We start from the raw sequence: 23,058 nt of genomic DNA, 5'->3' as shown, positions 1-23,058 counted from the left end.
CACTCTAAATTCACAATTAGTCCCATCATAAAAAATCACTCCAAATGTTTTCACAAAAAACTTGAAAAATTAGTGCAGATTGGACATGCCAATTTCATTTCAAGAACATTTTTCCACAAGATCATTTGGTTGATGAATAAATATTATACAACATCTAATAACACATTACAATCTATGATATCCATAAGTAGTGTCTTCTTCATCCAATTCTAACCCTAATGTTCAAATTCATAATGAAACCCTAACCCTAATGTGAAATAAATGAGCTCAATTAAGAGTTTTGTTCTCGGGGACTAAACATGCTTGTACAAACAGTACCATAAGCTTTATACCATTCTCCTTGTGCCCTAGCAAGAGCATGGGGCATACTTTCTATGTATCCTCTCACTTCTAACCACATGAACACCTTCAATAAACACTTACCATCCACGAGAAAAAATTATAATATTTGTTGAAGTCTGTATGTAGAATTTGTTTCTGGATCCATCACATAAGTATTAGTTGTATTGATGTTTCGAACCATCATATGTGGTTCATCACCAAGATTAAAAGAGAAATACGAAAGTCTGATCAAAAGGTTGATATGTATATATATATATATATATATATATATATATATATATATGATGGAAAAGCCGACAAAGAAAGGAAAAAGAGAAAAGAGAAAATGAGAATTCTAGAAACCCTAAAAATAATTATGAAAATATTAATGATATTTGTTGAAGTTATTTCGCATTCCTCACCCTTCACATTTCCTTGCATTTTCACTATTTTATCTCTAACTACTTGCCCTATCTTTGCATTTAAGTCTTTGATATATATAACTTACATGACTTATTATTTCACAATTACTATTTGAGACCATTACGTTTAGAAGTTGCGATTGAGAGCAACTAGATGTCAATATGGGCCATGTATTAAATATGTAATTTCACTGGCTTAGTGTAGTTATGTTTGCAAGGGGTTGATACATTACAACCTTATATAATTGGATCATTAAAATTCTCTTAATGTTTTAATTAATTAAACTCCAAGTTGTCATTGGCATTGAAAATTACCACACATAAACTAACAACTTCCAATTAACCATACTTAGATATTCATATGTAGATATTCATACATAGACAAGTTTTGGTAGAAAATAATGAATCTCAGCTTGGCAATCGCAAGAAATTGCATTGGCTCCCAAAATAATCACAATGTTCTAGAAAATTAAATCGAGACGAAAATTAAATCCCAAGACATTATATTGAGCACCAAATCATCCACATCAAGTCGAGCTTCAAATCAACATTCCATAGTTGCCAAGAGTAGTAACAGAGTGAGCATAGTGTGAGGCATATCTAATAGGTCGAATGAAGCAACATGGATTCATTGATCAAAATAACAAAGAGGAAGATGGTAAATCAAAATGATTGATTACTCAAATAGACTAAAATTGAAATGCTTAGGTCCAAGCCTTGATCATTTGTAATTTTTTAACAATGAATTATATTTTGGAATTGGACACTTGTTATCTCACATTTTTGAAACTGAAAAACCTATTGAGAATCCTTTGATATCATCCATTGGATTGTATATAAAACAAGATATTCTCGAACCATTAAATCTTAGTAGTTCATAATTTCTAAGTGGTTAATTTCTACTTCATTGAAGGTATGGGTCATTGTTATATCTCATTTCAAATTCACCTTAGCCAACGCCCTTTCATTTCTTTCAAAGCTAATGGCAAGTGAACATGGAAAATTTTAGGGGCTAATATTCGCAAGTGGGATAATTTTCCATGATTTTTCCAAAAAACGATTCGCCAATTTCCATATTTTATAAAAATGATTCGCCCAAATTTTACAATATAAAATTATTTTACCTTAAAAATCGTCAACATTATATAGCGAGTATATATAAAATAATTATAAATTGGAATAATTTTACAAATACATCAATAAACATTGTATAGTTTTCATATTAGGGACTAGTGAGATTCACCAATGTTTTTAAACTTCAAGATAATTTTCCATCCTTAAAATTTTCCCTGCAAGTGAGTGGGTGTATACTTTGACATTGATGTCCTCCCTTCCTCACGCGTAAAGAACAAGATAAATGTGACGTGGATCAAATTTAATAAATAGGTTAGTTGAAGTGAACAAATCACAAATTTTCTTATTTGTTTTATCAATTTGATAATTATAATATATATAGTCCATAATGAGGTGAACAACCATTTTTAACAATCAACCATGGGTGAGCGATTATTTCTGCCTTAATTCCCAACCCTATTTGTCATGTAATATCCTAAATTTACGAATTTCCATATTTATTTGCTATAATGAGGTAAACAATCCTTTTTAACATTCACCAATTTGTGAGAAAAAATATCCACTCGAAATTCCAACCCCACATGTCATATAATTATGCCGTAAGGTGTTCCTCTCTGAGAAGAACTTCCCTACTATATACTTTTCATCACTTTCCACCTTTAGATTATATGTTATACGATTGAAAGATGTTAGGTCGTTTGATCATCATAGGTGAAAGTAGTTGGAAGGAATGGTCTTAGATCTTCATAACCTACCAAGCATAGGTTCTTTGCTTCGTGTTTGGAGATTTAGGGATTTTTAATACAAGATATGTCATGTATGATCGCATATTTCACCTGCAAACATAATCTTTGACCTCCTCGATGATTTTAATCTCATCCTCCAACTGATAAACAAGGTCTCCCATCTCGACGAAGCTCTGCGGTAAGGGAATACGGGGGACCCAAAACATTTCTCTCACCAACCATTCCCTCAGAGCTACCATTTCTCTCAAAGTTGAATAAATAATTTCCGAGGAGCTGCCATTGCCTGATATTTCTATCAAAATCAGATGAATAATGCCAAGGATGGTCTTCTCCAAGCACATAATCTTACTGGGTCTGAGTACTAACACTGTCTATTTGTTGGAAAACTGGGGAATTTGTCTGGGGTTTACTTGTTTCTATCACACTTCTTGAGAAGAAGGCTAATGTCACTTGTTTAATAGGCCTAGAGTCAGTGCCCTTCCCACAAGCATAGTCTAGATTTTATTTCAAATATTTTTCATCAACATCGAGCTTGGCAATGTTCCAAACTTTCCGTATAGGAGGAGCTACAACAGGACGAACAACACTGTGGAGCAACAAGAGATGGACCTGCACTCTGCCTCATTTATAGTTTCAGTTAGAAATAAAAACTACAGAATAAATGGAATTAATAAATATGTCATACCACCTAGCCTTCATAACAAACCACAATGAGGACTAAAGCAGTAAGGCATTTCTGTATAAACTCTAAGAAGGGTTTAACTCTCAGTCAAGACCAAGAAAAAAAATGTAGGAATTCCCTTACATTATATTGTAGCAAGCCCACATCATAAGCCATTGTCATATCCATTTTGAAGATCCCAAAATTACGCTCCAACAGATGGGGTTACTGATGTCGAAAGTATGGCCATAGAGTGAGGTGTAGACACCCTAATTTGTTGATCAAGTGAAACCTCAATAAGGGAAGTCTGTAATTTCTTCAATGCAAGAAGGAGATGAGAAATTAGAACCCTATCTCCACTAAAAAAACCTCATTCCCCAATGAGATGCCAATGATATCAGTGGCAAGAATAAAAGGAAAAATGTTGTTCTTAACCTAATTCTGTGCTACAACTAGTTGGATCAAAGATGCGATTTTGTCATTACTAATACCTACAAGTAACCCAAATCCCATGTTAGAAAAGGCTAGAAGAATTGCAAGATCAATATATATATATATATATATATATATATATATATATATATATATATATATATATATATATATATATATATATATATATATATATATATATATATTCTTGATCTTATTGACTATGTTTCTTATATGTAGGTCTCTATGATGGCTCCTAATGTTACTACCATTTTCCAAATGCATTTCATAGTTCCAATGGCAAGGATAGTTATCAACAACATTAGCATGTGTTTATATGCTCGAACTACGACTTTTCAATTCAATCATTGTTGCCCCAAGATTTTGTCTGTGGACTAAAATACTAAAATTTTTCCACACAAGGTGCAAAAGCGGGAAAAGATAGATATGCTAAGCAAGCTCTGAGCACAGGACACACCTTTTTATCAAAGTGATTGGACTGAGCTAATATAGATTCACCTTATTGGAGGAAAAAGATTTCAATTAAGGCTTGAAGAATTACAGGATCAGTATATATAATATTGATTTTATTGTCTGTGGTTGCTTATATGCAGGTCTTTGTGGTGGCTCCGAACATTACTACCATTTTCCAAATGCATTCGGAGTTGCAATGGCACAGGTGGTTTTGAACAAAATCAACATGCATTTATATGCTCAAACTATGGATTTTCAATTCAATCATTGTCGCCCCAAGATTGTGTCTGTGGACTAAAATACTAAAATGTTACCACACAAGGTGCATAAGTGGGAAAATATGGATACGGTAAGCAGGCTCTGAGCATAGGACACACATTTTTATCAAAGTGATTGGACTAAGTTGATATAGATTCACCTTGATGTAGGAAAAAAATTGCAATTGTCTTGTTCCCATAAGATGCCTCTTTGCAAACATCATCCAATATGTAGACACAAATATCTCTTGGGAAAAGGTCATTCAAGGTATGGATCATTTATGGTTACACTATTTATTATATTACTTCTTTTTTCTTTTTCTTCAACTTAAAATAGGGTAACAAAGTGTGTATACTTTCCATGCATCCATGCTTGTGCAACATAAAAGATAATGTAGTCTTTCTCCTTAGCATTTTATTTGCAAAAATGGGTATTGTGATTACCTTGTAAAGCTCATCATTTTCTTTAATCATAATGTATTATCAAAATAATCTAATTATGTTGATTAATTATTTCAGTTATTGTGATTATCTTATTATGCTTATTTTATTTTGGAGATTGTAGAAATCCCACATCATAATCCATTGTCATATAAATTTTGAAGAGCCCAACATTGCACTCTAGCAGATGTGGGTATAGATGTAGAAAGTATGCCTATAGTGTGAGGTGTAGACACCTTAATTTGTTGATTAAGTGAAACCTCAACAAGGGCAGTGTGTAAGTTCTATAATACAGGAAGGCGCTGAGAAATCATAACCTTATCTCCACTGAACAAAACCTTGTTCCCCACTGGTATCCCAGTAATATCAGTGGCAGGAATAAAAGGAACAATGTTTTTCTTAACTCAATTCTATGCTACAGACTGTTGGTTTAGAGATGGGATTTGGTCATTACTAATACCTGCAAGTAACCCAATTCTTGTGTTAGTAAAGGCTTGAAGAAATGCAATATTTTCTCCATATATTTTTGTTATGTGGTATTCAAACAAGGCTTCATGTTATACCCTGCAAAGATCACGGTCATAATCAATTTGGATGCACTAAGGACTGTGAAACAATTGTGCGCAACGCTAGGGCGTATGGGATACTATATGAAATTCATCAAGAGATATGCCCAGATCACGACACCGATGGAGCAAATATTGCATTTCATTTTCTCATAGTCCCAAGAAAACACATCAAGATGATACCTCAACTTTTATACCTCACCAGCAGGGCTACCGAAGGTAGCATCACAGGCTGCGAGGTATAGGAAAGAGCATGTAGCAACGTGCGCACAGGGTCGAACTGCAGACCACTTGAAACCATCAGACATCTCCAGGGTGCAGAAACTTGGTTCTAGCACCCTCCCATACTACTTTGGGTGAGACCTCAGTCCGCGCTCCGCGGAATATTGCCGAAAGGGCCGGTAGTACCGGGATTTGTTTGGCTAAGTCATCTCCGAACCTGGGTCAGGCCCCAACAAGCCAACAAAACATATAGTTCTTCTTATCGAATTTGAAATTCAAACACTAAGAACTACATTGCAAGTGGGGTTGGAACTTTCATAAGCTCGATGTCATCAACTTGACTATATAAATGAACTTAATGAAATCCATTAAGAAAAATTAAAGTAGGCCAACTTAGTCCAACAACAAAGAACCAAGTGGCATTATGGATTCATCAAGAAGAAACTATTTCAAGAAGGGGACTAGGCCCTTCTATTTGATTCTGGGTAAGGACATTAAAGGGAATTTTTACACTTGTTGGCTAGGGTCATGTGATATAGACAATGTTTATGAAAATTCTTCCGTCGAAATTCATACTATTGACAAACAAAAGAACCCCATTACTTGTGATGGCCATCAACTAATACTATATCAAAAACCTAAGTTCAAGGAGCAATTTATCCAAGAATTATTCCAGTAGCCATATATAGAGGTTGAGAGACAGGTGGTGATGCCACCAACACCCGCACACCCCTAATATATATTTTCCATCTCATAAAAAATAAATATTACAAAAATAAAAAGGAGAAGGAAAAAAGAAAAAAAGAAAAGAAAAGATCTGTCGGTGAAAACCTAGATTTAGGCACTATTAGTTGTGGTGCTATTAGAAAACGATTTGTTGGTTGACAACATTCAAGAAAAAACAATTTCCCCAGTTGTGAAAACTTGTTTTGAGGCACAATTGGGAGAACTCTTGTTTGAAAACTAGGTCTCCAAAAGACAAGGTTTGAAAAAAAGAAAAAAAGAAAGAAAAAGAAGATGAAGAAGAATATATATATATATATATATATATAGACACACACTCACACACACATAATAAAGGAATCCAATGATAGGTTTTTAATCTTATTTGATGTCCTTTTCATGATCAAAATGGAAGCCTTCTCTTTCTAGACTATTTCGAAGATGTTAGCATGAGATCTCAAATGAATACTCATGTTTACAAATATTACATACATGAATGATGAAAATAGTGATAACATCGAGACCACATCTTACTCCACAATGGTTAAAGTTTTCTCTAAACACACTTTTGATTTCTCTTTGTAAATATGCATTTAGAGGAATGAAATGACAATGTGAGATGTCACAAAACCACTTATCCCCTTTCTTCTTTAAACTTTGGACTTATGAATAAAACTTATATTAACTTTTGGCACATGAAAATTTTCATTCTCTTTGTATTGTTACACTTCTATCACACATAATTTATCAAGTCCTCAACAATATGTTAGTCCTACCTTAAGTATCAAGAAAAGACAAGACTACCTATCCTATTAAATTTTTTCAAGACCTAAACACAATGGAAAATCATGAAATGAAATTAGAAACCTTGTTGTTGATGGGCCTCCCAATTAGGTGCAGAATAAGGTCCATCTAACCTTTCCTAGGCACATAAAGACTATATTAAATCTCTCCTTCTAAAATTAATAATATTTTCTTAGCTTTAATAAGTTCTTAGGGAGGTTTAGAGATAATTGCTTATTATGTGATTAATATTATTTATATTTTAGAATATTGAGAGAAAATTGAGTAAATTTTGAAGATCCATTCATTGAGAAAATCCAAGGATGTGTTCCATGCTACAAGAGAAGCCAAAACTCAGTATTTAATGAAGATTCCTACTCTTGGGAACTAGATCCATTTTTTGAGATATTTTGGAGGGAAGCGTTCCCTCCATTCAAGGAGGCTACTTCCCCATAAATTTGTGTAAGTACCAATTAGAATTAGCCTCTAGGGGCATGGATTTTTTAGTCTTCTTGTGAAGAAAACATGTTATTTAGCAATTTTACTTTCATTTCTAGCAAGGATGTACTTGAATTGATTCTAATAATGAAGTTTTCTTTCAGTTTTAGCTCCCAAGGCTTGGTTTCCTTCACATGACTCTGAGTATCCTTGGACCTAGCCATCCTAGGAGCCTTAAAGCCTTTTTGTACAAATTTTTCATCTTCTTTGCATTTCTTGTTCATTTACATATCTTATTCTTGCATTTCCTATTTCTGCATTTAGCATTCATGCCTAAATTTTTGTTGGTTATATTGGTTAAATTATTGAATTAATTTTGTTTTGTGAGTCATTTATACAATTACAAGTATGATGCGTCTGTACAACAACTCTGCAAATTCATATTCATCATTGAGTAACTTGGATTGGTTTACTAGTTCACAATTATAGAATTTATGGTTTTAGTAATAATTTATGTTGAATCTTAACACGTATTAATGGGTTTATTTCAATTTTATTCCACTTGGATTGAATTTTAAAAACATCCAACTTAATAACAAATTTTACCCCATAACATTGTCACTTGATTATCTTAGGAATTTTGGTACTTAGATTTGCTTACTAGTTCAATGTTATGAAATTTTTGGTTTTAGTAATCAATTTCTTATGAATTTTAGCATGTGTTAATGGACTTATTTTGAGTTAATTCTAGGCTTATATTTAAGCCTAAAAGAATTGAAATTATTAAAAAAGTTCACCCCACAACGTTTTCATTTGATTAACTTGAGAATTTAATAGGTTAACTTAAGATACATACATCTTATAGCAATCTTGTAGAAATGCACATATTTCTTCAAAACAATTTTGGCATTTCCTCCAAAGCTTTTTTCTCATTCCTCATCACTCCACAACATCATTTAAGCCTTGAATATGGATTTAAGCCTTGAATATGGATTTGAGAATACCAAAGAACCCCTAGGCACTTTGCTGTAATAGCGGTAGTTTCAATCTATAACTAGGTTATGTTGTTTCTATTATAAGTTAAAGAAATAGAAAGCGATTTATCTTCAACATTCTTGAGAGTTTGATTTTCTTCTTTCAAGTAGAATAAAATTTTCTTTTCCTTTCTTGCAATAAAATATATCTATTTTCTGCAAAATAGATTAGGTTTACTTTCTAGTAATTCCCTTTCTGTAAAATTGATTAGGTTTACTTTTCTATCATTTCCTTTTGCAAAATAGATTATGTTTAATCTTTTTTTATTTAATTTCATGCAATTAGATTAGGGTTTATTTATTTCCATTTTATTATATTCAATAGAATAGGCTATATTTTAGTCATTCCTTTCCCTGCAAAGTTAAGATAGGCTTACATGATAGTGGTCTTTGTGCGTATTTATTCACTTCATTGAATCAAATTAGCGAAAGAAGGACACATTGTATGTTGAACACATAGTGCCGTCACATCTTAAGTTTGTACGAACTCGAAATTGATAATTAAAGTTGGTAGCCTTCGGAGCTGTAGATTTCCTGTTGTAATAACGAGGTTCGTCACTTTTTGGTGTCATTGTCAGGTTAGTGTCAAAGTATGCATTTTTTTATGCCATAGTTGATTTATTTCTTTTACTTTCTGTAAAAACAAAAAATTCTTCAATAGGCATTATTCATTAAAAAATAGAAAATTATATTGCATTATCATTCTCATTCAAAAATTTACAAAGCAGAAAAATATTTTTCAATATCACAAACCCCCCAACTTGATCATGTGGTGCTAGTAAGAACCACATCACCATCCACTTTTGAAGGTAGAAGAAGAAGAGTTGGCAGAGAAGTTAGAAGGAGGAATGGAGAAACTTTTCTTTGTCAACCCATACTAATAAGGAAGGAACTAACCCGCCTCTTTCAATACAAGTTATAATTCACAATTTCAACCTTGGTATCAACCTAGCACCTCACCTTTGTATATCCCCACTCCATGGTCTTATCATCTCTAATGGGATGATACATATTTCCCTCAATATTCATGGTCTTATCCTCCCCAACCTACCATTTCTTCCTTTCATCCATATTAACAGAAGCCTCTTCATTGGATTGATTCATATTTCCCTAAACATCATAAGTCTCCTATATTCCAATATCCATACTATCCACCTCCACCAAAACTTGTAACACACCCCTCCCTCATTTACCTTCTTTTGCAAGCCCTTCGAGTAAATTTCAAGTGAAGTGCCACTATGATGTGGCATGAACTCCTAGTTATAGTTAAGGAAGTGGGGCCTACAAATGAGACTTACTAACCACAAATCAATATCCTACAGGGACTATAGATCACCCAGGCACTGAAGAAACACCCCAGATGGTCAATCCCTGATTTGGGACCTTATTTTACTGATATATAGCCCTAACCACATGGATGACAAGGCTAGCGTGCGGTTATAGACCTTAAACCACATGCAGAACACTGCCTAAGTGCAGTTATAGCTCAAAATCTCCAGTCCAGAGGGTGCGGTCCCAAGATTTGAGCCACCTGTCCAGTTAGCTTCCAGAACACTACATATAACTTCATTTAACTTCATAGAATGATAAATGACATAATGACAAGGCTAAATATACAAACTCGAGTCAGAAACTTGACCTAGATAAACCAAAATGTACTAGGCATTCTGACAAACACATGATATACATGTAAGCTATTCTTTAGCTTCAATATTTGAATACATGGTATACATGAATGCATATCTGAGTGTCAATATATTTTCTTTAGCTATGAATCACTGATAAGGTATAATTCCCTCTCAAGTAACTGCAACAAGACTTGTTAGCCCATGCATTCATCAACCATTCATCAACTAATCAAAGCATAAAAAGAGCCATAGCCAAAACATGTTATAGATCCATGCTTATAAATAGCATATAATCATAATATTAACCATGAAAAAGAAACCACCAAAACCACATAATATCAAGTGTTAATTCTCATAGAGTACCATAGAAAAATAGATCTTATTAACATATGAAAAAGCCAACCAAGTCAGGGACTCCCATGTACCACCTGACCATAGATTGAGCTAAACCAAATATTTATTTCAACCATTCATCCCCATTCCATATTCCAAGCATGAATGTGGGATCTTATGGGATAAACCAAGACATAAACAATCCAGGGAATCCATAGGTTAAAATATCTCCACCCTCAAACTGCCGCGATTTGTCCAAAACCGGTCAAGAGATCACAACCAAAACAAGCTTAGATGCTTCTGAGTTCCTTCTCCATCCCTTTAGGAATTTTCCTATTTCCACCCACCCATCGAGGTTTCCTAGAGAAAATCATCTCCACCACAACCCTTGGGAATTTTCTTGAGACCACCTTACCCAGATCTAAAACCCGCCGATAATCTAAAGCTCAACCAGAAATGAATCCCACCACACCATGGCTATCTAGGAAATGGAAAGGGAAGTTTGAAACCATTGTTAAACTTAAAAAAATCCATTCCAGTGACAACAAATGAACCAATTAAACCAATGCATGTACCATGTATTCACACATCAACTAGGAAATCACATATGTAACCTGTTACCAACAATATCCTCCTTCTAAAGTTGTTGGTCCAACCTTCTCCTTCCTTTCATTGCTTATCCTTTTCCTTCCTTTGCTTGCTTGCTTTCTTTCTCCTCTTTGATTCTCGTCTCTCTCTTTCTCACTAATTCCAAAATAAAAAGTGACAAAATGTTGAATTGACAAAAGTTGTGAACTAATCCTCAAAAGCCTTTTTACCATTGAGGCCTCTATTTTCTTCATTTTCCTTCATTTTCCCTCTAATTTCCCTCTCATGAAAATCTATATCTCTTCACCTTCCTTTTCTCCTATTTTCCTTCATCTAATAAATAAAATGCCAATTAATGCCTATTTGCCTTTGCCAATGCCTTTTCCAACTTCCTTAGCCATTAATAAATCAACATTGATGCCCATTATAATGTTTTTCCCAACATTCAACTTGAAATACGTGTCCCATGACCTTGGTATTATTATTTTTTTCTGTTATTATCCTTTATTACATGAAATTTTAACCCATGTCTATTACAAATAATCCCCCCTTAGGGAACACATTCTCAGTGTTCTATGACACCTATGACCAGTAAAACCACTAAAAACCAAAACATACTACCCATGGAGCTTTATAACATAGTTTGATGCAATATTTACAATGAAAACTACCACAAACCATGACCAGAATGACAAATATAACAATCATACCACTTATTGGAGATTTATAACACAACTCATTGCAGTATATACAACCATATACATATATACATACATATACCAAAACTCATTTTCTTGACCCAACAAATAATGAAGGACACATAGCCTGAATCTACTCCGCCATCTCCCGTGTAGCTTCATCAGGCCCAAAGTTCTTCCACTACACTCTAAATTACTCGATTGATTAGTTTCAGAGCATTTGTTGTTTCTAATACAATATGCCCTAACGCTCTAGCTGGAATTCTCCCTCTGGCTCCACCTGTAATACATACCATTCAATCAAATGATCAACATACTGGACGTGCTTCTTAGGCAACGAAACATGGAAAACACCATGGACTTTCACTACCGGAGGCAGTGCAATTCTGTAGGTCACTAGCCCAATCCTCTCTGGGATCTCGAAAGTCCCATGATACCAAGGTACCAACTTGGTGTAGAAATTAATGTGTAGATTCAATAGTGCTCATCAAATTTACTAAATCACGAGACTTGAAGCTACTCTACTGATCTGCGAAAGTTAATTCACCATCTAAAACAAGAATCATAGACATGCAACAAGAAACATCAAACATGCACAAATATTTATCTAGGGTAACAAAATACTCAAAACCCCTTCCGATTTGTATTGCATTAATTAGAAAATAGAGATTAAATACATATGCTTTCTCAAGCTTGAGCACACCCTGAAAGTGTATAATCTATTACACTGCCTGACTGAATGACTTTGGCTAACACTTAGCCAATTTTCAATCCCTCCAAACTCCTAATTCCTTGCTCTGTTCCCTTGGGAAATTGCTGATATTTTTAGGCATTTCACACCATGGAATTGCACAATAGCCTTAGGTCTTCCTCAAACTACATGCACCACCTGTATAGATTGGAATATGCTACAATTGATAATAAACTACCTTGGATTATCCATCTCAACTAGGTAACTTGAATTCTCTACATGCAAAAATTTATTTTGGGCTAATTGATCAATTAACTAGTTGATCACTGAGTGTGGTTGAAGTTCCACCTCCACAACTTGACCTCCACTAGTTCTTTTGATAGTTAGAACTAGTTAAACTGATAATAACTCAAACTAGATGAAATAGATTGCTACAGATTAGCAATCAATCATGCAGAACTGAACTCTAACTCCTCCAACTTGAATTTACTGAGTAAATTGGGTGACACAAACCATGTCACACAATTTAACATCAACTAAGTTATCTGCTGATGTGGAAATTCATTTTTTCTCTAGTTTGACCAAGGAACTAAAACTTCCCTCTTGGCAAGGCCTTTGTCAAAATATCAACATCTTGTTCTCTATTGGAATGTAATGCAACAACATAATCTGCCTCTACACACAATATCGTAGATTGTGGTACCAGATATCAATATGCTTGGATCGATCATGAAAAATAAGATTCTCACAGAGTTTGATACAAATATAATTATCACAGTAAAGCATAGTAGGATCCATCATCCGACCAAACAAGCCAACAAGTATCTTATCATCTAGATTGCCTCACATGTTGCTTGACTTTCAACCATATATTTTTCTTCTGCTAAGATGAGTGCCACTGATCTCTACTTCCTGTTGTACCAAGAAACTATTATGAACCCAACACTAAAAATTCCACCTGATGTACTCTTCCAGTTTGATGGACTTCCCACCAATTTTCATCGGTGAAGCCACATAGCTTCACTCCCTCTATCTATCTGTACCAAAGTCAAAACTGGGTAGTGTCTCTGAGGTACCATAGAAAATGCTTAGCTTCCCTCCAAAATAGTTTGGTTGGCCTAACCATAGCTTGGATAAGTTGGTTGACTGCATAACACATGTCTAGTCATGTTTTCAAAAGATACAGGAGTGAATTGACCAACTGCTGGTAAAGAGTCACATCCACTTCTTCACCTGAAGTGGAATCCTCTTTCCTCCAGTTGGTCACTAGAGGAGTCTCCATGTGTTTGCACCTGTCCATGCACAACCTCTGAAGTATCTGTTTGGCATACTTTCCCTGAGAGACAAACAGTTCCCCATTACCTTTCCATACTTCCAATCTAAGGAAGTAGTGCACAAAACCCATATCCTTCATCTCAAACTCTCTCACAAGGTCCTCCCTACAAGATATGATTAGCTTATCATCACCAATAAGGATGAAGTCATCAACATATAAAACAATAATCAATAATTTACCTTCTACCAAAATATGGCAGAGGTTTGCATCTACTTCACTTTTGGTGAAGCCCAAACTAGTGAGATAGATATCAATCCTGGTGTACCAAGCATGAGGTGCTTGCTTGAGATCATACAATGCTCGCTTGAGTCTACAAATGAGACTCTCGATGAAAAGTCTTGAAGCCCTCTAGTTGCTTGATATACACCTCCTCCTCAATAAATCCATTGAGGAATTCTATTTTCAAATCCATCTAGTGGATCATCCACCCCATATGTGCAGCCAAAGAAAGGATTGATCTAATGGATGAGTAAATTGCTATAGGAGAAAAGGTCTCCTCATAGTTAATCCCCTCTGCCTGAGAGTACCCATTGGCCACAAATTTGGCCTTGTGCTTTTCTATGCTTCTATATTCTACCTACTTCACCTTGAAGATCCATCTTGAACCCTCAACTAATTTGTCTGTTGGTCTTGGGAACACTTCAAAAGAACTATTCTTCACAATGGATTCATACTTCTCCACCATTGCGTCAACCCATACTTTTTGGTCTACTACTTCCTCAAAATAGGATGACTGAGTCTCTACTAGATCAGTCATAACATCCATGTAGCCAGTGTACCGATCTGGAGACTTTCTGTGCCTACGCTGATTTGAAGGAACACCCACATTCTCCCTCACAGCCTACACAAGTCTCTCAACTCCTCTGGTTCTCTTCCTGACTTCTATGGATGATTATGCTTAAGTGGATGTCTCCACTCTTTTCTCTTTAATTTGTGGCTTCTCCAAAACATCTTAAGGCTCCTCCTTTGGAGCTAAAAGCTCCTCCTCTGGTGGGATCTAAAGCTCCTTCTTAAGAGAGCACCACATGGCTTTGTCTTCATAAAATTTGACATCTTGTCGCACAACTTTCATTCTGAGTGATGGAAAAAACACATGATATTTGTGGGGAGTTTCTGTGTAACCCACAAATACCATCAACTTTGTTGTTGGCTCCAAATTCTTCCTTGACTCTTTGGAGACATGGAAATAGACAGAGGTTCCAAATATCTTGAAGTGCGATGTATCCAACTTCCACCTTGAGAAAGCCTCCTCTAGTGTGATCATGGCAAGAATCCATTGTGGACTCCTGTTATGAAAATAGACTGTTGTGTTGAATGGTTCAACCCACAAGTGTAGAGGTAGGATTTGGTCATGCAACATCACCTGTGCTTCTCCCACAACGCTTCGATTCTTCCTCTCAGCCACCCCATTATGTTGTGGGTTGTGGTGTGTTGTCAACTCTAGTCAAATTCCTTCTTTTCCACATAAATTTTTAAACTCATTCGACATGTACTCACCTCCATTATTGCTCTTGATAGCCTTCACCTTCTTGCCCATTTCTTTCTCCTCCAGTTCCTTGAACTCTAAGAACTTGGAGAAAGTCTCATCCTTCTTTTGTGTGAAGAAGATCCAACACTTCCATGATTAGTCATTAATAAATATGAAGAAATAATTGTGCCTGACAGTGGAGGTTGTCGATAAAAGTTGTCGATAAAGGTCCACACACATCAAAGTGGATCCTTTCAAGGATTGCATGTGCTCTACTATCTCGATCATGGAAAGTGGCTTTAGTGTACTTCGCCAAGGTACACATTTTGCATGTGTCCTACTCCTCTAGTGCTCCTTGTGGGAGGCCTATGGTAATCTGTTGCATGATATTCAATGTGCCATGATGCAAATGGATAAGTATTCTATGCCAAAGTTTGTCAACATCATGATTCTACACCTTCTCTACCTTTGTTCTCAATGCAACACAATCCTCAACATCTAGCTTGTAGAGGTTCTTCATACGAACCCTGATTTGCTTCACCTATCCTATGGCTATGTGTCTCAAGAATTCATTTCCTTTCCTGAAGATCACATCGTAGCCATGATCTTCCAAAACTACAATGGAGACAAGATTCTTCTTTAGACCCAAAACAAACATCACATCCTTGAGCTTCAGAGGGGAGCTCGCCTCCCTTTGAAAGGTGATGGTACCATCCCGATTGCGATGTAACTTCCATCATCTCCCATCTCGCTATGCATCTAGAGATCCTTCTCCTCCAAATCGCTGAAAAAATCTCTATTCCCCGTCATATAGAACAAGGCATTGCTGTCGTGATACCACACACTTCCCATCATTGTGTTGGCCATGCGTGCAATGAGAGTAAAATAAAGCTCGAAATGTGAATCCAAAGTGTCACCCTCTGCTCCTCCCACGGTCTTCTTTCCTACCTTCGTTTTTGGACACTTCGTTGCATAGTGCCCAATTTCATGACAATGAAAGCACTTGATTTTGGACAAGTATTTCCTCTTCCCCCCTTGACTATATTCTACTTTGGATTGGGATTTATTCCTTTTCCCTTTGTTTTCCTTTCCATCAAGGCACAGTTCTCCTCATCCTCGCCCTTGGATGAAGTCCCGTATCTGGAATTTTTCCTTATTTCCTGTTGTACCAAATTGGACCACAAGAATTCCCAATTTGGTAGTTTCTCCTTCCCATTCAAAGAATCTTGGTAGTTGTTTTAGCTCTTGGGAAGGCCTAGAACGGCTAGGCTCACCAAATCATCCTCTGATATAGTAACCCCAACTTGACTAAGTTCATAATGACACTATGTGAACCTGCTCAAGTACTGTGGAATGCTCTCATTCCTCTGCATCTTGATATTTTGAAGTTTTTCCTTGAGTGTCAATTTCCTGTGTTCATTACTATTCTATAACAAATATGTTAGCACTTGCCATGTTGCATATGGAGTCTCTTTTGCATGGATATTTGAGATAATATGATCTCATACTCCCTCCAATATGATCCTCCTCACCTTGGCAGCAAACTTCTTCCATTCTACTAGATCATTAGCATCATATGTTGCAGGTTTCATAATATCATTGTCAAGGAATTCCTTCAACTCATTACCCTCCAATATTGCATCCATGTGGTCCTTCCAAGCAACATAATTCGAGCTTCCCTTTGTTGGACACCTAATCCTCTATGGGTTAGTGTGGAAGAGAAATAGACTAAGGAAGTCTAAGAGACCTTGGGATGTGGAACCCAATGGTCACACCATGTACTATAATGTATATCATTTGTTAATGAAAATTGTACTCTCATGTTTTGTCTTTCATACTCTTTCTGCCATGTGTGTGTTTAACATGGTATTAGAGCAGGTGTATTCCTGCCCTGCATAATTACTTTGAGCCATTTGTTTTGTGGCCTTTCTGTGCAGGTCATTTCTGCCATCAGCTCTGCATTTCATTAATATTTTCTCAGCTAAATTCTAGCTGCAACCTCTATCATTTCTCCAGCGCCATTTTAGACTTCCCTCTACTTTGTAACTCCCTATTCTGCCTATGTTATGCCTTTCATAAAAGCGTTGCTCCTCCTAGTTCTGATAGTCTAATAACGCTGCTCTCTGGTGCTCCCAATGAGAATATTGCATTGGTGTGGGCTAATAGTGCTCCTCTCTCATACCAGTGATTTAAGGTAACGGTCTTCACTGCTATGGTCAGTCATCTCCTCATCTCTGCCATCATCTTCTATGCATTTTATTCTATTGTTGAAGAATCGATTACCACTTCCTCTGCACAAACATTACTGCTCTGGGCACACCAAGAACACTTTGTCCTTGGTGCCATCTATGGGATACATTGTGGTTTTAAATTTTCTGAATCCTCATACCTTTGGTATACCTCCCCTTCGTTGTGCTTCCACCCATGGCTCTGTTGTCGCAGCTCTATTGGTATACTGTAACACCATTAAAACCTTGATTTGTCTTGCCAGAATCTGTAACGATCTCATCATCGAAAGACTTCTTGCAAAGGTTGATAGGGATGGAGTATGCGCTGAGCGGGAACCACATTAAAACCTTCAATAGAGCTGTGCTCGGTCATATCTCTGCGCGCCATACCACCATATGATAATATGCGTTCAATGAATCTCATTCCATATACACCTTCCCACCATTGTATTCAATCTGATCCCAGCAGCCACACCAGTATTCAATACATTGATAACGTTGGTGACTTTGGTCTCCTCACTTCTGCTGTTGTTCATTACACAGTATAATATCGTAGCCTCGGGTTTCCTCACTTCTGCTTTTGTGAATGCTCCTCACCACACTCTAGATCTGCCATGGGTAATATAACTGTCAATACAAAAAAAAACGTGGCTACGTGCACAGTCCAAAGCTCAATTTGTGGGTTCTCCAATAAATTTTTGACAACTTTCAATCCCGTTCAGAGTGGCACGCCCATGGCAACAAATAGCGGGGTTGGCAAGCACTAAACAAAACAAATTGACAGTGAGGAACGGGTTCCTAAGACATTGAGGCATCATCAATCTCACATGCTTTTAGGTCACTCCACCTACCTGAAATCCAGGTTTCCACTTCGATCCCAGGCAGGCTCATTTTATTTTTTAATTTGATCTGGCCAAATCCAAGTGTGGAACTAGGCATGTGTTCCTTGTACATGCATGATGAAGGCAATGGTGGCCTTCCTGACAATTCCTTGCTAGATAGATTTGTTTCGTATTTCATGTAATATTTTCGATTATATGGAAGGCCGGTGATGTAGCTCGCTGCAAAATGCATGAAGGAGAGGAATGTGAGAGATGAAAAAGCCATTACATCTCAGAGAAGAGGAGATCCAAACCACTGGATGAGAAATCTGCGTCGGACAAACATCAGGACTGCACCTCGCTTTGTGGATATCTTGAACTTTTATCTTTCATTGCATGCAAATATAACCATAGATATCTTTGATATTGCGAAATAATATTTAATGTGGCTGGTATTTACGATCTCCTCCACACTTATGTTCTATGCATATAAGGATTTCTGATGGCTTGAAATGTATTCGTATATCCTTCCAAAAACCAACAATGTTGCCGCTAAGATATAAGAATGCAAATCAATGAACACCTACCAAGGAAGCTATCAAATCACCTGATGGATCCAGATAGGTTTTCATAGTCGGTGATTGTGTCTATGTTCGACCACAACAGATGTCAAGGCCAAAGGAAGAGATCTATGCGTTGTTTTCATAACTATTGTTTTGATATATATATATATATATATGCGTTGCTTTTAAATACTATTTTGGCATATATACGCTGTTCAGCTTTGGCACACCACAATGAGTGATTTGAACGCAGACATTGAGGAGCTTTCTCATTTGCTAACCATTGCGAAAAGGCCTAGAATTCGGGCCTTGCTCACTGACGAGCTTCAGCAGTTGCAGAGTCAAAAGGTCCAATAAAGATAGCAGCACCTTTACAAACCTCTGCTGCAAAAAGACCAGAAGCATCCTACACAACACTCGGATCATTCAGCTGGGATCAGGATAATGAAAAAATCAAGGTATATCTATTTCTCGAGGGAGTAAATGAAGAGAAAGTTGTTTCTAATTTCCAGCCTTGGTCATTTGATGTCAAACTTCATGATATCGAAGAAAAAATTATCACTGTTTGGCCTCTTAGATCTCGAGCAAGCTAATTCATTGCTCACTGCTGAACTGAAGATCAATAGTTTCATTTCGTGGAGAAAAGATGATTATTTCTTGTAAGGGCTGACAGAGATGGCCTCCTGAATGTGCTAAGTTTTTTTACTTAGGATGCATGTTTTCTTTTAGTGTTGCCATTCACTATAGTATTGCTTATTTTATATGAAGAAATTGATGATATTGTAAGCACTTCTTTTGGAAAAAATTGGAACAAAGTTTCACCTCAGGGTTTCGAGGGTGAGCACTTCATCATCTACCATTTCAAAATTAGCAAATGTAAGGCACTTCTTATGTGCTTTCAGCTTTTCAGTTTATGAGATTGTGTACAGGTTTGTAAGCCACCTTTTATGTGAAAAATTGGGCTAGACTAGGAAAGGACTGGTGCAGCCAATATCTTATGTAGTGAAATTCTTATTTATGGACATCATGTTTAGTTTAGCAGAAGAGTTATAGCATATGGGGTTTTCTATATTTGAACTAATTTGGAGAGTGGAGACTGTTAGGGCCTAGATTTGCCTCAGGCTGAAAAGACAAGGTTCTAGGTCCACATCAAACCACGCTCAGCCTCGTAGCTAGCCCTACGAGGACAGGAGAGGGCTCTCTCCGGGTCAGTCTCGGCAAAAGGTAATCGATGAGGCTCGAGATGACTAAATTTGCAACTGATCTTAGGCTAGGTATTAAGTGCAAGGATTTGATTTGGTTTTTGGTAATTTTTGTTGAAAAAATGGGAAAGGCAAATTGGGCTCGGGGATGAGGCACAGTTTCTGCAGAGTTCCAATTGGGGCAAGGAAGGCAATCGCTTTGATGCTTTAAAGTGAGTGAATGGATAGATCAGACCGGTGAGGAGCTAAGGAGAGCAAGAGAGTCTCAATAATTCTCCTTAAACAGATGAAAACATGAAAATTTAAACAAATTCAAAGGCAGAGCATATCAGTTATGGATTCTACCTTAATCACTCATTTGTTCAAATTCAGAAGAAGAAGTACGAAAATGATACACATAACACTAATGAACTTAAAATTACTCATAGAAGCACACCATCAAAACATAAAGCCACATGGATCCCAAACAGTGCTGTAAAACCCTGGTCTTTCCTTTGCCAAAAATGCAGAAATGAATGTACAATAGAGTGCCAAACTTTTCCCAAGAGTCCAACCCTGAAAATGACTTAGGAATTACATGATATAGGCAAGCCAAACCTATTTCCTTGCCTCTAGGGGTCGAGCTCATCATTCTAGGAGCTGTTTCAACCAATTCTAAACAAAGCACTAAAATCTAGGCAGTCAAAACAACTTGCCTCTATAAGGTAGGAAACTGATTCATTCATTAAATGTTCACTTTTTAGTGAATGAATCCTCTAGAACAAGTAAATAAGTGCCAAAATTACATCATTTTCATCCAATTACATCAAGATAGATCAAAAATTACATCACAAAGCAAAACTAGTCAAACTGGTCGAATTTCTGAGCTGGAAGGTGAAAAATTGGGCAAAAAACCTCTGTGCGCCGCGCCAATTTCTCTGTGCGTCGTGCCACTTTGAGACTGAGTTTGAGGCACTTCCTGAAGTCCAAATTGAGCCCAAGTGTGCTTGTTGGAAAGCCCTACCTGTCTACTTTCCAACCCAAGTGAAATTTCTGAATTTGGTGCCCATTGGCCCCTCCAAAACCTCAATCTCTCAAGACTGCTTCCTGTGTGTGAAATTAGGGGCAGAGAGGTCATTTTTTGAGTGTTTTTGACCTCCTGAGGACTCAAAACTTGCCCAAACGTCTTGGCCATGCACCAAAAGTCATGATTTTTCATGAAAAATCCAAAAATATAAAGTTTTTTTCCATTTGGAGCTTCCTATCATAAGCGCGCGCCAAGTGGCGTGGCGCACAGGGAGAAAAACCCTATTTTTTGTACAAAAATTTGCCAAAATTCCAAAAATGCCCCAAATTTCTTGAAATTTGGGCTGGAGCTTCTTCATTAAGTGTTATGCTGAGCTAAAGAGGCTTCGGCCAAAATCTAAAGACGATCAAGCTCCTCTTGCCTCTTTTGCTTCCTTATTGCCTTCCTCAATTTTGTCTTCAAATTCCTGATTCGGGCCTTGCACACCTTGTTTCGTGCCATGTAGTGGAAAGCCATGTGTCTCAGCAATGCATGGTCTTTGTTAGCCTTGTCCAACAGCCTCTCTAAGTGCATGTTAAATCTCTTGAGATTGGCCTCCCGATCCTCATTAATCTCTTGCTCCAATGACGTGAGCTCAATTCTTCTCCTTTGTGCAGCCTGGCGATTCTCGCGAATGTTTTGTAGCTCCATGATTGCTTGCTGATCCTCAAGATGTTTGTTCCTCTGCTCCAAGTACTTCATGGTCCACTTATCTCTCTCCAAGTCAAGGGATAAGGCTTGGATCTCTGTTTGCTGCTCTTGGATGATCTCCCTAAGCTTGGCACTTTGTGGGCCCGTATCTGCATCATCATCATGAATGAGAATAAAGTCAGTCTCTCTTTCACCTGAAGGCCCCTCATCCTGCATTGGACTCTTGCCTTTGTCCTGTACCTGTGATGATGATGGAGGAAACGAGGCCCCTTCCACCCCAGGTGGAGATAACACTCGCTTTGCTGCTGCAAACAAATGTCTGGTGCCTCTCTGATATGTGATGAATACTGGTACACTAGCGGTCTCATGGCGCTCATACTGATGAGAAGTTCCACCTTCATGATTAACCTTTGATAATCCCCGTGAAGCTCTGAAGAAGTCACGAGAGATGAAATCATCCCAAGTGATGCCCTGTACTCCAAGCTGATGAACCACCAAAATATTAATAAGAGCAAAATGATAGACACTGTTAAGTTGCCGCTGAGGGGTTTTATGCTACATAAAGGTGGTCATCCTCTCTATGTTTCGGCAAATGAAATACGAAACGTTCATCATCCGTACCCTGGTGAAATGCATGAGCAACTTGATGTGATAAGCATATAAACGAGAGAACTGTCCCTCACAGCTGAAATATTTCATGATCAACTTCATTAGTGGAGCATATTCATCTTTCAGATATCGGAATGGGAACACTCTCTTGAGCCGCCTCAAGAAACTAGTTTTAATGTATGGTTCATAATGCTGCCGGTCAATCTTTTGTTTCTTGTGCCATGGTTCACCAATGTTCGGTATACCGGTTGCTAATGAGACAGATTCTGGTGTAAGTGTGAAGGTGACACCGGCTAAGATAGCTTGATCTCCATGTAAGTGCAACACAAATAGATGAGCCAGCTCATGATGAAATTGAATACTAGCCACCTTTTGATAAAACTCAAAGCATGACTGATGCTGAAAACACAACATGGCAAGAGGACAGGCCTGCAATTCTGTAAGGGTGGTCGGTTCTTCCCTAACATGTCTGCCACTTTTATGAGGCCTCCGGGTGCCTGTTCTTCCAAGGGTGAGTCACTTTGGGTTTCTACTTCATAGTCCGATGAATGCTCAGATGCCATGACTGTTGTTTTTCAAACTGCCTTGAAGATGAAGATGCTA

Source organism: Pinus tabuliformis, chromosome 8 (genome assembly GCF_031772625.1).
Source record: "Pinus tabuliformis cultivar Carrire ecotype Pingquan chromosome 8, CPIR1, whole genome shotgun sequence".
NCBI lineage: Eukaryota > Viridiplantae > Streptophyta > Pinopsida > Pinales > Pinaceae > Pinus > Pinus tabuliformis.
Note: the sequence above shows the minus strand (reverse complement) of the source record.